An 11,762-nucleotide genomic window follows, 5' to 3' on the forward strand; every position below is an offset into this window, starting at 1 on the left:
CATGAGAGTATATGGTTAAACATTCCGAACCGCATAGGCAGATATGAATAAAGTGACTTTCTTTGGGGGTTACCGTTTGTTATGTGAGTATCATATGGTCAAAGTGACGTGATGGAGTGATAATCTACATTATAGAGCTGAACTAGATGCATTGGTTTGAGATCAGAAAATTTTGTCACATGTGTGTAGACTCAGATTGATTGTAGGGGATATGTCAAACTCTAAGTGTGGGAGTTGGTTCAGTGTGATTATGATTTATGGTTAAGGGCTGAGATTCCCTCATGGATTATGGTTGATATTTTATGGTGGAAGCCGGTGTGGCTTATGATTTTTTTTTTCTGGATTGAGTTATGGTGCCGAAATGCTGCCGAAATTTTTACAGCCATGTTATGTTCTAAAGTGGTTATGGAGGATTGGTCGTGCCTCACCCAAGTAGGGTGGAGAGCTCACCGTGTGATGTGATTGGATTATGGTTTATGGTTTATGGGTTTTGGATTGGATCATGAAGTGATCAAGATGGTTTATGGTAGATGTGTAAGGGTAGAGACCCTGTACAGCCTAACTGTTTGGAAAAGGAAATGTTTGTGCATAGGGAAGTGCTATTGTGATTGGACTCATGTGTTATGTTTCTCATGGCAGCCTCGCTACAAGACTAGGACCACCTACATTGCTTAGCCTTAGACTAAAGGGTCGCTAACCTGGGGCTTTGCTGGATCGGGGGTGTTGCCTAGGTCTTCTTCTTTTTGTTAGGCTCATCTGCACGGTAGTGCGTCAGGGGTTGAATGGCCTACGTGGCTAACGGGTCGGGGATCTTTCCTTGGCTTGGCCTAAACACCCAATGCTGGGCATCGAAGAGGCGTGGCCCCTAAGCTGGTATGGTTGGTGTTGATACCCTACCACCTGCTAGTATTTGGGATCCTTTTAGAGCTCGGGTTCATGGAGGGAGGCGAAGCGGCCTCACCTATGTCTGGCTCAGGTAGGATGGAGGTGTTTTGGCTCGCTCCCGGTGAAGTGAAATTCTCTATGTCCGTAGTAGAGCGGAACTGGATGGGTGGACCGGTCTATCCCTACACAGGGTCCGGTACTCTGCAAGTTAATTTGTCATAAACTTTTTTGATGTTATGGTATACCCAGATTTTGTCATTGCATTAATACGTGGTTGCATGTTCCATTTAGATGGGCATTTAAAGATTCTCTGTTGTCAATTCCTCATGTCTCTATGCACTCTATTTCACCCTCCACTATATTCTCTCTCTCTCTCTCTCTTCCCGCAACGCGGTGTACACATATATTCACTCTCCACAATGTTATGTTTTTTCTTGAGTACGCTTTCATTCATAACACCCATTCAGGGGTAGCACTAGTCGCTAGGTACCTCTGGATGCAGTCCAGCTCATGGCCTAAACTCCATGCTTGGTTGGGCGCTGAGCACTCCTACCCTATACAAATGCTTCCGCAACTCTGATGTATATTGAAAATTGTCTAAAGGTGTAAATTGTATATTTTGTGCATAGAACCCTGGGAAGGGTTATCTCTTATTTGTCATCCCTGAAAAAGATATGTCGTGGTGAATGCTGCAGGAAGAATGTGCCTGCAAAAGACAAAAGACAATGAAGTAGCAAGCATAATCATGTGGCAAATAAGTCATAAGGCAAATTAAAACACATCATGGAATGACTAAGTGCAAAGAATTATGAATTGTTAAGCTGTCAATAAAAGACAAATAAATTGCACTTGCTAAAAATAATTAAACAAGAGTTTTGGGCTTATGGATGAGTCTATCAATTAGTTAAAACAGTCACTCTAGTACTAGCTAAGTTAGGAAAATTATCTAAAGGCAAGATTCCCTATTTGTGTTTATGAGCAGAGATAAGCGAACTAACTGAACTAACTGTACAACTCCAAACAAAAGCTTGAATTTTTACTTTAAGCTCAATGGAAGTGTTTTCTTTTTCTCTTTCATTTTTCTTGCTATTTTCTTCTTCATTTTTTTTCACATTGTTTTTAAGAGCATTTTTTGTGAGTTCTTATTTTGTATGCCCGAGGTGTTTTGCTTTTCAAGGAAAAGTACCCCACTAGGAATCTCTAGGACTCTAATACCATAGGCTATATGTGAGTGAAGTACCAAAATCCAGCTAGGATTTCGCCTCCAGCTTAAGCTTTTACACTTGTGGAAACTTTGTGCTTCCATATCCTTTGTATTCTTACTAGTGATCTTTGTGTGAAGTGAGCAAGCCTCTCTATGTCTAAAACCCTCCTAAGGTCTCAAACACCTCATCTGTCCTTGTCTTGCATGGAGGTCTGTGTGCTCAATCATCAATGAATCTGGTGGTGAATGCTCATGAGTAGGTGTCTCTATGCAGGCATCTATCTCTATAGGTATCTCGGTCTCTAAAGGCTTTGTAATAATGTCAACACTCTCATGGTCATGTGCATCATCTATCTCCTCATGTATAGGCTATGGTGGGACATCTACCTCTATGATAGGTGCAAGGGGACCATCAATAATGGCTATGGAATCTGGCACTCAATCAATCTCTAGTAGCTCAATGCTCTGGTCTAGTGTAGGAGCAATCTCACTAGGTTGTACATCCCTTGTAGAACAAGTATCAACTCTAGAATTGGCAATGTAGGTGGCTCCATCTCCATGGTAGGGCCCTCTAGTGTACTCGTCCTATCATCAATCTCATCATTCATCCTCTTCATCTTAATCGCTCTAGATCGTAGCTAATCAACTGTGATCTGTGGAAAAATCTGTATAGGCGATGAAGCTCTCGGAGGTGACCTGGTACAGGATATTTGTCTAGGAGGTGTATGTGAACTCTTGGTGGGTAACTGTCTAGTATCTTGGCCATGCTGATGAAGCAAGAGAGCTATGGTGGATGCAATCTTGCAGGCATGGCATGCAGCAGATGAAATGAGAGAAAGAGAGAGAGACTCGATACAATAGCCCAAAAGAAAAACTCACGCTATGCCTTTTTTTCTTATTAAAGTCTATTACATAATATATGACCACAAACTTGCCATGCAACACTAAACTTGGACTGATTCTTACCTGCATGCTATGACCGGTGTTCCCAGAGGTAGATGAAAATTGATCACCAGGGCTTGCATACCCAACAACCCCCCCTCAAGCCCAAACCACTGACAATGGACTCGAGACAGACCATGGCAGAGTTCAATCACCTAAAACTATGAGTAGAAGTCCCCTCCATTGATAGGAACATAGGTGTGTGTGTGTGCACTTCCCTCAAACAACCATCAGTGTGAGACATACCAGGACCTGACCAAACAACAAAGGGTGGTCTTACCACTTTTTATGTGGCAGTGTCTATAACCCGTACAATTATTGATAAATGATTGATAGAAAGGAAACATAAAGACAAGCTGAAAACTACAAGACTACTTTCTACGAAAAGCATTGATGCTTCACCATCTTCAGCACCTTCAACCATATTGATTTGTTTCTTATTCTTCTTAAAGCATCTGTTCGAAGGATGATTAGTCTTTCCACAATGGGTGCAAGGATTTTTTGTTGAAACAATCCTTGGTTTGATGATTGTTGCGTCCACATATCGCACAAGGTCTAGTGCTGGTAGTGGTCTTGGTTGAATTTGCAATTGAAGTGCAACCACGAGCTACATATGCAATCGGTACAAAAGAGCTAATTCGTGACTCATTTCTCTTCTTCTTGCAGTGAGTTAACAATACCATCCAAGGAAGGCAGAGGATCCTTCCCCTTTAAAATAGTGACAATTTGATGAAATTCTGCAGGGAGGCTATTCACAAAAAAATGGCTATAAGATCTTCATCTGGTACTGGGGCTTCGACATAAACAAGTTGAGTTTTAATACTCTTCAGTCTATTAGCTAAAGCTGCAATATTTTCATCTTCACTCATGCGAAGAGAATACGATTCCATTTTTAAACTCATTTTGGAATACTTAGCTTTGGCACCAAAAAGCTTCTCTGACTCTATCCAGGCAGCACTTGAAGAATCATCCAAATAATGAATAAAGTTTCTTCTAAGGAAGTTAGAATGATACCAAAAGCTTGTTTGTCTTTCCTCTGTTGCTTGGCAGAGAGGGCTCGAGTTACTGCAGCTGTAGTGCCTACTTCGTTGGTTGCGAGAGGCTTGGCCACGTTCCATAGGTTTTTCCGCATCATATAACCTTTGACTTTGATTTGCCAAGTATGGAAACCGGAACCATTGAACTTTTCAAACTTTGACGCCATAATGGAATCTTGCGGCGGTTGCTCGTTAGAACTACTACGATTCGACCAAAAACCTTGAAGGCATGTCACCATTGGCCGTTTTGAAAACTTTGTTTAAGTTCTCGGTTGTCAACAAGATCTCCAAAAGCTGTGGTTTGATATGCAGGTAGCTTGCCTACCACAATTTGTACCTTGCTTATCTACTTATGCTTATGAGCACTGAGCACAGAATCGAAGGGGACCGGAGGGTGTCAATACCCGATTGCTTAGGAGCTCAAGACTAAATTGGGGTGGCCACTGCAATGTGAAAATCACAATAAAACAAAAAAGTGAGTTTTCTGTAGCAGTCGAAACAGGGCGATGGCATGGATGGTGTTTGTCCCAGAGCGGCCGAGAGAAGCAGAATCGCATGAGCATTTAGAGTCGAAGGTCTCTATTCATGCCATGGTGAATATTTTGCTAGTGATTATAGTCGAAACCGTGCAGGTCCAAAAAACGGGCGCTCCTCTGCAAGCGACCGCTCCCGCGAAGTGTCTCAAGTACAAGCCCTCGAGGCTTTGATACCAGTTGATGAAGCAAGAGAGCTATGGTGGATGCAATCTTGTAGGCATGGCATGCAGCAGAAGAAATAAGATAAAGAGAGAGAGAGAGAGACTCGATACAGCAGCCCAAAAGAAAAACTCACGCTATGCCTGTTTTTATATTAAAGTCTATTACATAATATATGACCACAAACTTGCCATGCAACACTAAACTTGGACTGACTCTTACCTGCATGCTATGATCGGTATTCCCACAGGTAGATGACAACTGATCACCAGGGCTTGCATATCCAACACATGCCATGGAGAATAGGGCAATCCAATCATCAAATAGTAAATCTCACCCAATGGGTCCCTATAAATCCTATCCCAAAGATCTCCAATAAGATATTCCATAACACTCATGGTTGGCTCAATATACCATCTCGTCTGCTCATGTCTGTATCTACGTCCACAATCATCAACATAAGTCAATGTGTGCTCTAATCTACGTAACTGCACTATCCTAGGATGTACATGGGTATCTAAACAATTATCGGGATGTGCTCTATCAATAGCATCATATGGGCTGGTCGGTAGGGACATGTATGTGCCCTTGAGTTCATCAAAAGAGAACTCACTCGTATCAAAATGTCTCCTCTAAACTCTGGTTATCTGTAGTATAGAAGGGTCTATGTCGTCTGAGAAGGTACCTCTGGTATAGGAATGTCGTGGTCAAGAAACCAAGGCATGGATCCTCTATGGCCTACAAAATGTAGCGCAATCTCATCTCCATCCTCAATACTTGGAGTGTCAACCCTAGGCTCGGCTCGGGCCTGCATGGTGGCTCTAGGTGATCTAGCAATCATCGATAAATCTGGTGCATGTGAGCTGGAAAGCTCAGTATCTGGTGTGCTCATGGCTGGCAATGTGGAAGGTGGTACCATGTCTACAACCTCTCTAGCATGTGTGCTAATAGTAGGAACAATCAAAATCTGAGGTGTAACTGTCTCTGTGGCTCGTAGCTCTGGTCATGCACTAGTATGGCTCTGTATCCTACGCTCCATATCTGCCCTAGCCTCTGCTATGATCTCTGTTCAGGTCAATCTCCTAGACGGTGGCGAGGATGGAAATCCTGGAGGTGATCAAATCTCAAGATTCATGACTGCCAAAGTCTAGAAGTCTAGGTCAAATCTAGTGCTAGGAGGCAATACACCAATGCAAAAGGTGCAAGGTGTAATTTGGCAATGAATGGCTATCCAAATGGTAATCGGGATCTCTATGTGTAGTCTGGCTCTAAAATTGATCACTCGATCAAAGTCGTAGCCAAATGTAGGTTTAGAAACCAAATTGAGCTCTAATCGCGCGTCGGTGTGCTAAGAATAGCCAAAAGCGGCCAAATCAAGATCTCACGTGTAAATAGGATCTAACTAGCTAAATTTGGTCAATATCAAGGCCAAAAAAAATTTCTATCGCAAGTCGAGGTCAAATATAATCAATCGTAGGACTCTGCGATCAAATCGAGCCAAAATGAAATATTGCGCGTGAAACAGCTCTAAAGCGTGTAATTTGAAAAATCAAAGACCCTAAATCAAAATCCGTGTCAAACAAGGTCTATGTGTGTGATGTGGCTTGAATATGTTAAAAATGGCTCAAATCAACAAAATCGGACAATTTCGGATGAAATCTAACTCTCGAAGCTCTAAATGAGTCTATTCGTGCTTAAATGCGTGTGAACGGGGTGTGTGCGGATGTTTGATGCATGTGCAATGCAATGAAGAGAAACAAGACAGAGAAAAACAAAACAAAAATTTTGTTTTTTGAGTTTTTGATTTGATTTTTTGTTTTCTGTGGTCTTGTGAGCGAGAGAGAAAACGTGTGTGTGTGTCTGTATGTTTGTTTGTGACTTTGTGTGTTGACTTTCTTGTCTTTTCTTCTTTTGTTTGTTTTGCTTTTGTTTTGTGTGTGTGTGTGTGTGTTTACAGGGGTTGGGTCACACGAGGTCAAGGAGTGGAGACTAGTTAGAGAGTGTGTGCACGGAGGTAACGAGTGCGGGACAAGGTAAGTGCAAACGTGGATGCAGGCGAGGTTGAGCGGGGTCCAATGGTCACGGAAGCGGGGTGGGTGAAAATATACAAATACAAAAGAGTTTTAAAATTTTTCTCGAGAAGGTAAAATTATCCAAAAAAACCCGAAAAAATGCTAAAAACAACCAAAAACTTGACGAGAGTTCATATTTTCAAGAATTTCATTTTGAATCGATTTTTCACATCAGGTTTTACGATTTCATCAATTTTTGATAAAAATTGAACAATTTTAGGCACTAAATTAGCACAAAAAATGCCAAAAATACAAAAAATTAACGAAATAATTACCATAAATTAGCTGAATTCTTTTCAAAAAAAATTTAGCTTGTTCTACTTGATTTGTAGCACTTGGAATATCAAGATTACAATCCCAATCAATTTCCAATGCAAACAATCAAATCGATGTAAAATTGACCGTTTTTTGCCTCTTTTTGGCCCAATTTTGACCCAAAAAATAGCAAACTTAATGATGCAATTAAGAAAATTTTTGCACATACGCTTGATTATTGTGCTTTGGAATTTGCAATGCAATCAATTACACATCAATTTGCAACTGATTACTATGTGTGCAAAAACTAGCAAAATTAAGCATAAATCCGTTAATTAGTGCACACACACAATTTCTACCGCAATTTCGACGGCATAAGGTGCAATTTTAGAAATCAAAAAATATGAACCATTATTTTCATAACATCATCAAACAATTCATTGCCTTTGACAATTCTAATTGGCACCAATTAAGCTTAATTAGGACTTGAAAGTGTGCACTTTGTCTACACATGGGCATACTAATTGAACTTAAATTTGCACTAATCTTTTGTGTAATCAAACCTGAAAATAAAATCAGCAACTGAGTGGGTTAGTGCACTCACAATTTCATGAGCAACGCATCGATTTCCAAATCTTATCGACGCCTACACACGTGTGTGTACTAGCAACCGCTTAATGGCATTTCACCTACAATCAATTGAGCACAAAATCTCATGTGTAGCATCATTTTCAATAAAATTAAACACATAAGAATAATAATCACAACTCTAATCAATGATTTAGCTATGTGTAGCACAAAAAGCACATGTGATCAGAGAGTAATTAGAGAGCCTAATTAGGGAAAAATCCCTAATCACACACTCAAAAATCACTCAATTTTAGTCAAAAATTTTACAATTTTATATCAAAAGAGTGATGACTCAACCTCTAATTAGGCATACACACATGTAAAGCACTTGAATTACTAGCAGATCAGTCAAAAATTAGTGATCAATTAGTGAGAAATTGGGGATTTTCTACCTAACTCTACTCCTAAACACTCGATTATACTCAAAATTCTCCTCCAACTTAGGCTACCATCCTCGGCAATGGCGCCAAATGTTAACTCCCTCATAGCATAGCTCCAAAGAATCGACAAAATTATCAATCCAAGGATGGTAGCGACCTAGCTAGGGCATGGAAACATCACACATGGGTGATTGTGTGAGAGAAATGAGATAGAATTGAGTGGGAAAATCACATGAGATTATCTACAATAGGAAGAAGAGAGAACTAATGAAGGGGATTAGTGTATTCACACACACTAACCCTTATGCTAATCAAGATTGCTAATCGTTGCATTCTCTACTGATCCTCGTGGTCACATCCTAATCACAAGCTCACCCAAGCTCATGGAGTTATGATTAGAGAAATGCTTGCATAAATCCTTAATCTACACGCTAATCTAATCATGCACACACTACTATAATCAAACATACAATAGGCAATCAAGAATTAGAGAGTGATTAGTTCTTAATCTACACCATCAAGACACCAATACACAACTTAATGAAAAGCAAGAAAAAGGCAAAAGGACTCATCTTCATTGCATGCATATAATCGGTCCGTGAAGAGAGTACATGCGGCTCCATGCTTCCACCTCCATAGCCTCCTTCTTCTTCTTCTCTACTCTAGGTTTCTCTCAAAATGATATCTCCCCTTTTCACATGAGCTGCATTCACTTATATGCCTAGGGTTTTAATAGTTATGGCCGGCCGCCCAAAGTACATGAAGTGAATAGACAGATACAACTTGGAGCTCAATGTGATCCCATGAATATATACATAGCAAATGGAAAAATAATGTCCATGAGAAGCTGAAAATGGTTGCTGACGTTGGATGCATCCAACACAGAGTCTCCCCTATAAAATGAGCAAAAAACTCAAGAAAAATCTCAACCATAAACCATGCCAAATTGGCAACAAAGTGGGAGATCACTCAACCACTACACAATCATGAAACCCATGATCAATGGCATCAAGATCGATGGTCAAATATGTGTAAAATCACTCCATAATCTACAATCTACAGGCACACAATCTGGGACAAACAACTCAATCGACCATAAAGTGCATAACCGTATATGCAAGTAGTGAACAAACAAGCTCAAAATGCATCCCACAAGAAAACAACCTACAAAAATTTGCAAAAACCTATGTAACCTGTGACTGTTTGTAATTTATAACCACATGAGCATATGCAAACCTCACTCCTACGAGAGTGGATACAAGAACACTAGTCCGTGTCCCAAACTAACAAAACCTGTCAAAGTGGGAGTCATGTTGGACCACTAAACCATCAAAGAGAAAAATTGTACATTTTCATAAAACATGGCGAGAATAAGGGAAGTATTTGATAGATTTTTCCTTGAAAATTTAATGAAAACTTAAAAAAATCTCACCAAAGTAGCATGAGAAGAGACACTCAATGTCTCAGTTGAACAGATCCACAAATGGTATACATGCACTCCCAAAAGCCTGGCAAACTAGCTCACTCCTACACGAGTGTCTCTATGGACTTGTACCTATCCAAAAACATTGTAAACCTTCAAACCTGCAGTGTGTGAGCTACATCTAGCTCAAGCTATATCTGCACGTGCATACATAGCATGAAACTGCACAAGATCATGCTAAAACCACTCTATGGAATGCGTGACACAGTCACACATGAGCACAACACTTGCGCAACACATAATCCACACTGTAAAAGTGCAAGCTGTAAGTAGAAAACTTGGACCAAAAGTAATCCTTGACTGGAACTCCAACTCTCTCCACCTGTGTTGTTGATGTAAAAGACTCCGCCTCCGAGCAAGTGTGTGCTCGGGAAATTGTGTCTCTCAAGAGACCGCTTCGATGGTGTATAAACTCCTCCATGCTTCGTTATCCAAATCTACTAGAAACCCTCAAACCACAAGCATTTCACAAGCTAAAGCTGTATTTTTAGCTCAAAATTTATGCACCAAACTTTGAGCACCTACAATGCTTCCAAAAGTGCATAAACTCTCACATTGTGCAAAAACATAAAATCTGAAATCTTCTGCATATAGTCAGTCTGAGTTGAATATCAGCAAATCGGTAAGAAATTTGCAAAAAGTTTCTTCTGCAAAGTTGTAGAACATATCAAAATGGAGGGGCTCCATGAGAAAAAAAATTCAAATTTGCATTTTACAAGGAGGAAAATAAATCAAAAAACAATGCTACTGCGCACACAGTTTTAGGGCAGCACACACCTTCACCTACACACAATCTTGTGCACTGTCTTCTGATCTTTCACAAGAACACACATCACTCTCAGCTGAGCTCTCATGCTCCCATTCTATTCTCACAAAGCTTCCAAGCTCTTTTGATCTCTCCACCACCAAGAACGAGTGAGCTATCGCCTCAAAGCTCTCAAAGCATTGTGCTCCCCGTGATCACCATGCGCTCTAATACCAATTGAATTGTGCGTATGTGGTGCATGTGTGGAGAATGAGAAGGAGAAGAGAGAGAGAACACATTGTGTGGGGTGGAGAAGGGTTGCAAGAAGCAGCACACTCCTTATTATTCTATGTATAAAAAATAAGTAAGTAAGTTAGTAGAGTGAGTGGATGATCGGACACCGGATGTTCGACCTTGGGCAAAGGCACAATGCCTTTACTCCAAAAACCTCCCATATAAAGGCAAATGTGAGCTCCCTTATTCTATCATGTACAAAATGAATAAGTGTAGTGGGCAGGTGCTAGGCATAACCGGCCACATGGGGCTTTACCCCACCAATGCTAAGTGTTCTAATAGAAGATGCTGACAACTTGGCCATGAAAACTTGGCTAGAACAGAAGTAGAAACTTCTCGGCAAGAGCTTGAGATGGACAAGCCAATTGAAGTGCCACCTATTATGGTGCACTGTTCAAAATTGTGGCAGAAAAGGCGGACATTTTCCAAAGGATTGTCTGAGAAACCCAAACAATAGGGAGAATAGAAACTGCAAAGCAAAGCACAAAGAAAATTAGAAATGTGAATTTTTGATGTAAGTGCATCTACCTCATTATTTTTATTGCTATCAAATGCTTTTGAATTACCATTAGAAATAACAATAAAAGCATTGCAAGTTCAAATTTTTCATAAAGATACACGAACACCTGAAAGATTAAATTGGAGCCTCTGAAAAACAAATTCATGCATGAATAGGCCTACCCGGCTGATTTCTAGACGCATCCGTGGCTCCCTATCACCCGGTTGTGACTCACTCCCATTCAATCCCATTTCTAAGGTAGTGAATTAACCTGAGATAAAAACATATACCAATGATTATTAGTCCTAGCCAAAAAGGACCATCTCCCTTTGCATCCCACAGGTAAACACCTGCACCGACCTTTTTTCAAACATTTAAGACAAAGTTCACACTTAAATCTTCTATGTTATGCTAGGGCTATCCGCCTCAAATATTCTTGATGAAGTTCTACTCATAGTTGAAATTTAGAGTGAGTTACTTGAGCTATAATCCCTTAGTTCCTATTTCCTTTTAATGTCTATTCAAACAAGACCTTAAGAGAACAACGAGTCTCTTGGAAGTTTAAGGTTTTGTTTCGACGTGAGTCTCAAGTTAACCCCATCATAAACGAATCCCATATGTTTTCTTTGTATCACTTGCCA

The sequence above is a fragment of the Adiantum capillus-veneris genome, chromosome 20 (assembly GCF_014529385.1).
Source record: "Adiantum capillus-veneris isolate H3 chromosome 20, ASM1452938v2, whole genome shotgun sequence".
Lineage (NCBI taxonomy): Eukaryota > Viridiplantae > Streptophyta > Polypodiopsida > Polypodiales > Pteridaceae > Adiantum > Adiantum capillus-veneris.